Source organism: Tiliqua scincoides, chromosome 3, assembly GCF_035046505.1.
Source record: "Tiliqua scincoides isolate rTilSci1 chromosome 3, rTilSci1.hap2, whole genome shotgun sequence".
NCBI classification, from domain to species: Eukaryota; Metazoa; Chordata; class Lepidosauria; order Squamata; family Scincidae; genus Tiliqua; species Tiliqua scincoides.
Window position 1 is genome coordinate 108190001 of NC_089823.1, and position 5949 is coordinate 108195949.

General features: G+C 45.5%; 1 pseudogene; it reads right to left on the reverse strand.

Moving 5' to 3' along the window:
* Positions 1 to 225: 225 nt before the first annotated feature.
* On the reverse strand, positions 226 to 342 carry LOC136646800 (5S ribosomal RNA; annotated as a pseudogene).
* Between the last annotated feature and the right edge of the window lie 5607 nt (positions 343 to 5949).

Below are 5949 nucleotides of genomic sequence, written 5' to 3' on the forward strand. Positions count from 1 at the left end.
CATAGAGTCTGAGGGGAGGTGAACTGCTAGTGCCGTTTTCCCCCAAGCTCTTAGGGGCCAGCAAACTTTGGGGTTTTTTCTAGCTTAATTTTTCCCTGCTGCAGGTTATTTTTACTAATTCAATAAATTACAATCATCCCAAGTCTCTGTCTTGTGTCCTTCTTTGGGGGGGGGGGGTGCCCGGGTAATGGTTGGCAACCTTCAGTCTCGAAAGACTATGGTATAAGCCTACAACACCCAGTATTCCCAGGAGGTCTCCCATCCAAGTACTAACCAGGCCTGACCCTGCTTAGCTTCTGAGATCAAATGAGATCAGGCATGTGCAGGGAAACAGTTGCTGCCCGGGTAATAGTTTTTGCAGATCTAAGTAGACCCATCAGAGGTCATGTGGGCATGGAAAAGGATAAGTAAAAAAATATTTTTACTTACCTCTCCACCCCTGCACTGTATGCAACTGCCCACACAATGCAGTGAAGCCTGTGCTAGCACCACTACACCTTGCAGGCAGTACTTCGTTAGGATTGGAACCTTAGATGTATAAATCTGTGTGTGCATTGGCAGCACATTGCCAAGTGCATTGGCACTTTAGGGGGCACTTGAGCATTCCTGCAAGTTCCTTGTTTGCAGCGTGACTGGTCAACTGTCCAGGATACTGGCCATTTATGAAAAACAAAATGTATAGCAGCAGGAGATCATCTACTACAAAATTCTCACTTTACAGAAGTGCTCAGTTCAAGATACCACTGGGTTTCTTATATATCATAGCATTTTCTAGATGGCTGGGTAAGAAAACCCAAAAATCCCACATTTAACAGTGGAGGAAAACCTTTGGGAATGCATTGCCTCCCAATTAAAATTGTTTGCTTCGCGTGTAACATTCGCTGAACAAAACAGATGTCATCAGTTGAGCTTAAGGGCTGCTGTAGAAGGTCAAAACTACAAAAAGATTTTTTTCCCTACTGAACTGAATGTAAGAAAGAACTAGAAATTGCAATGAAGCAGACCTAGGCTGTATTTCTAGGAATAATATTTGGCATTGCTTTTGCACATTGCTAAATTAATGTGTCTCGTTGCAACTACAAGGCACATATGCATGGAAGCGAGCTGCTTCGTGGGCATCCCTAGCTGAATGGGGAACCATATATAGAACTGAGTGCTGCCTTGGAAGAATTCTCCTTCAAGCCGGCTGCTGGGCAGCATGTAAATTGACAAGGTCAGGACCAACTGCTCCCGGACAATGAGGCACTGGATGCCTTTGTGCTCAGTATACACATGCGCATGATGTCTCCCATTGCTTCCCCATCCCTCCTTCTCCCTGCGGCTGTCCTCTTGGAGGCTCTTAGGACCACGTGCATTTGCTGGCTGTGGGGGATGTTAAAATACCTGTTTTGGGATATAAATAGAAGAAAAAAAGCATGTGGGACTGGTTCATTCTGCTTTTTTTCATGTCACAACTAGAGCGATTCCAACTTTCCTTTCAATCTGAAAGTTTGGATTCCATCTTCTATATTTATGTTCTACCACTCAACCATAATACTAATCTGGATCCAGGAGTGATTTTGTTTTCTTTAGCCTTCCTTTCAACTTTTGACACATTGATGCTAAAAGGAAGTAAAGTGGTCACCATGGCAAGAAATTGTGTTTTCTGATGGGAGTTCTTTGAGTGTAAAAACATTTTTCTTTATGCATCTTATTTGACAGAATGTATTTTTGTCACTCTCTTCCATGCGTAACTCTGATCATCCCTGAGATCAAGAAAAACACTCCTGCCATCCTGCCAAATCATTCTTCACAGCTTTCTCCTGTCCCTCTAGGGCTTCAGCAGCAGATTTAAGGAATGAAAAACCTTTACATGCTATGCCTCTAATTTTATATCAAACCTCGGTGATCAATGAGTTGTAGCTCGCTCCTGCTGATAGCATCATCAGCCCAATTGTTGACAAAGTTGGTAGACAACCGAATCTTGGTGAGGATGTATGTCAAATGCTGAAATCAGACCTGTGTGCAGTCTCATACAGACAGTATCCTTTGAACCAAAGTGAATGATTTGTCTAAATTTGTCTAAATTTTACCTATCGCACATCCTATTGGCAATCTTACAGAGATAGAGTTCCTCTTCGTAGTTTCCATGTGCACTTCAATGATTGTTTTTTTTTTTTTCTTTGCTACCCTTAAGCTAGAGTCTCCCAAAAGAGATTGTATTTATCAGTGCCACAGCTTTGCACTGTCTCAATCCTACTGCCAAAACAGATGAAAATATAATACTTAGCATGTCTTTTGTGGTGAATTTTTTTTAATGTTCAGAGTTCAACACATACATCCAGTAATTCTCACAATAACTCTGAATAATAATAGGTCTTATTATTCTCAGATAGTGAGGGATGAGGCTGACAGATAGCAACTTGCTCAAAGCTACTTAATGGGAGGGCTGGCCCATCCATGGGGCAAACTAAAGCAGTTACATTAGGAAGCAGACTCATATCCGTCTGTCTAATTTCCTTCACTGTGCCTCCTTCCACACCCTGGATTGGAAAAAGAAGAAGGGTACAGAAAGGAAGAGAAAATGTAGAGGCGAAGAATGTGCTGAGTTAGAACCTTGGAGAACGGGAGGAGCAGAGGCAAGTACATCATCAGGTAAGGGTCTATTGGCCCAATCCTATCCAACTTTCCAGCACTGGTGCAGCTGCAATGCAGCCCCTAAGTAAGGGGACAAATGTTCCCATACCTTGAGGAGGCCTCTGTGACTGCCTTCTCCACCACAGGATGCAGGGCACACCCCATTGGCACAGCTATAGCAGCACTAGAAATTTGGATAAGATTGGGTCCTATGTCTCCAGACATTGAGAGATGACATCACATGTGGTTGCCAAACTTCTGGATTTGTCAAGATCCAAGCTGCACAGAGCTTATTGTTGAGTTGGATGGCCAAGTGGCCACACAGCTTACCAGGAACAGTGGTAAGGGAGGGCAGCATTTCACATGCTACCTCAAGCATCTGGAGGTCTTGGCCCTACCTAACGGGCACCAAATGAATAGTAGACATAGTGCAACAGAAAGTTTGCTGCCAAGTGTCAAGAATCATGCCTTGAAAGAAGCAAACCACCACTGCTTTCCCTATAAAGTGCAGGTTGAACATGATCTTGTCTCAGTCACGATCAAATGAGATCAGTGAGATGAACCAGATATGTATTCCTTTTTTTCTATAGACCAGACTGGTTGTTTACTAGGAAAGTGGTAAACAGGCATAGGTGTATATTATTGCTTTTGATTGATTAAGGGTGCAATCCTAACCCCTTATGTCAGTGCTTTCTAGCACTGGCATAGCGGTGCCAATGGGACATGTGCTGCATCCTGCAGTTGGGACTCACTCACAAAGTCCTCCTCAAAGTCAGGGAATGTTTGTTCCCTTACCCCAGAGCTCCATTGCCCTTATATCAGTGCTTTCCAGCACTGCCATAAGGAGTTAGGATTGTGCCCTAAGGGGTTAATCCTGCATGGGCCTACCACTGGCACTGAGCTCCAGTACTGGCACTGGGTGCCATCAGCATGCCATAAAGCAAGTTTATGGCACCCTTAGAGAAAGCTGTTCCAGCGCTGTACCAGTGACAGTTGGTGCTGGGCCTCAGCACCGAGCGGAGGGTACTCACCACTGCCGGAGCCAGGTAAGACTGCCTGGCAGCATGACTGGAGGAGTGGTGTTTTCGGGTGGGGGGAAGACACGATGAGGGCAGAACTGGCAGGGGGGAGGATCAGACCCAGGCTGGGGGTCGGACTGGTGGAGATCTCCACCAGATGCTATGCTCTGTGTTGGGCTGAAAAGCCCAACACGGAGCTCCTCCTGCATGACTGCATGACTGGAGGAGACCCATTGACTGGGAAGGGGACGAATATCCCCCCAAGGAGACTCTGGCAGCTGCTGTTCCACCTATAGGATTTTGGCACCGCTGCTTCTCTGGGCACCGGGCAGTTTAAGATTGGGCTGTAACTCCAGTTTATGACATGTTAACATTTCAGTGACAGACATCCTACACAAATGCAGAGATGGTGGGTACTAATCTGCCACCACAAGTCAACATTTCATTAGTGTGGGAATGAGAGGTCAAGTTAGCTCTGCCACCTACAGTCTGCTTGTAAAAACACCCCGCTTCACCCCCATTAGCGACGTGATCCTGGGGATTGTGTCGCTGCCTTTGTCTCTCCCCCACAAAGACTTATCTCAGGAGTTTTACTCCCAAGAATTTTGAGAACCCCTGCTTGAGACGTTTATAAGGAAATGGTTATAATCTTTGGAAGTTCTCCAGAGACACACATTAGCAAAACCTAATTATTTCTACCAGTTCTGAATCTTAAGCTTAACGCAGAAGGTCAGAAGAACTCCATTGGGGAGGGATGGAGTTCAGTGGTTGAACTTTACTTGCAGAAGTGTCCAGGTTTAGGTCCTGATGTCTCAAGGCAGAGATAGGAAAGGCCCTTCTCTGAAATCTTGGAGAGTCACTACTAGTCAGTAGAGACAATATGGGACAGGGACCTGATGAGCCAATGTCCTGACTCATTATAAAACAGCTTTCTGATGCCAAGTGCTGCCATGTGCAGCAAAATACAAATGCTGAAAAACCCCACTCTGCTATGATGCAGGGATGGGAACTCAAGACATGTGTCTTGAGTCCAAGACGCAAAAATCATGGTTTTTCACTGACTTGTGTACACTTGCGCCGATGACTCAGGAATTGTCTCAAGTCTGAGGCTAGTGACTTGGCACTCAGTTCCCATGCATGCAGACTCAAGTCTGCAGTGTGAAAGACATTGTGGGGCCATCATTCAGACTGGATGAGCAACAGGGTGGTTTCAGTCAGGAGGCAGGGAAGGGTTAGTGTTTGCTTTTGCCACCAAGCAGAAGGGAGGAAGGTGGGAGTGGGCTCTCTTGCCCACCTGTGAAGGAACTGATGATCATTGGACAAAGGATGGGCGATCTGATTTGTTTCTTTGGATGAGGGAGGGCAGGTGGAGGAGCCCAAGTGGGTTCTTGCTTTGGAATTGACTGGAGATACCCATGGAAAAAAAAGGGGCAGGGAAGCAGGAGGCAGGTTCGTAGCAATCACGTTTTCAACCGCATGGCTGTGAGCTCCATTGTTACTTGGGAGGAGGTAGCCCCGTTGAATAGCTGGCTCAAATGGGACTACTTATCAGTAGAGCTGCCAAGAATTGGGTTATCCTGGTAAGCCTCACAGCTGCTGCATGTGACCCTCCTTCTTGCCACTTCTTTCCCTGCTCCCACTCAGTCCGTCCCACCTCTCCCACCTTGTTTGCAGATGGTTAAAAAGACACACACACACACACACACACACACACACACACACACACACACACACACACACACCTGGCAGCAGCCCTGTTTTTTTTCCACAGTAGGCTTTGTAAAGGGAACGACTTGAGACTTGAATCTTTCCAAAAACAAAAGCAAAAACACTCTCGGCGACTCATAAAGTCTGCATGTTATGACCCTTTTTCAAGTCAAGTCATGGGGGCGGAGACCTGTGACTTGACTCGAGTCAAGCTGCGCCTGACTTGCCCATCCCTGGTATGATGTGACTCATGTTTCTAGGATCCATATGGTCATTCAGTTCCATGATAGCACATAAATTGAACTTAATTTCACCAGTCTGTTATTATAGTCCATTTTCCACATGTCAAACAGTTGGGCTGTTTTTGTCTTTTGGTTGATTTGTTCAATAGGTGTTTATCTGAGGGGGTGTGTTCCCCCCCCCGATTGCCTTAATAGCCAGTTGTCTCGAAGAGAGCTTTGCTGAGCTGTATAATTTGTAAACAACCATTCGCCGCATTGTGCACAAGGGCACAGCGCATAAATTGCTGGACTTGTAAAACAGATTGTTTTCTAATCATGGCTGCATTTTTAAAAACTTTTTTTGATTATATAATTTAACTTTTGAA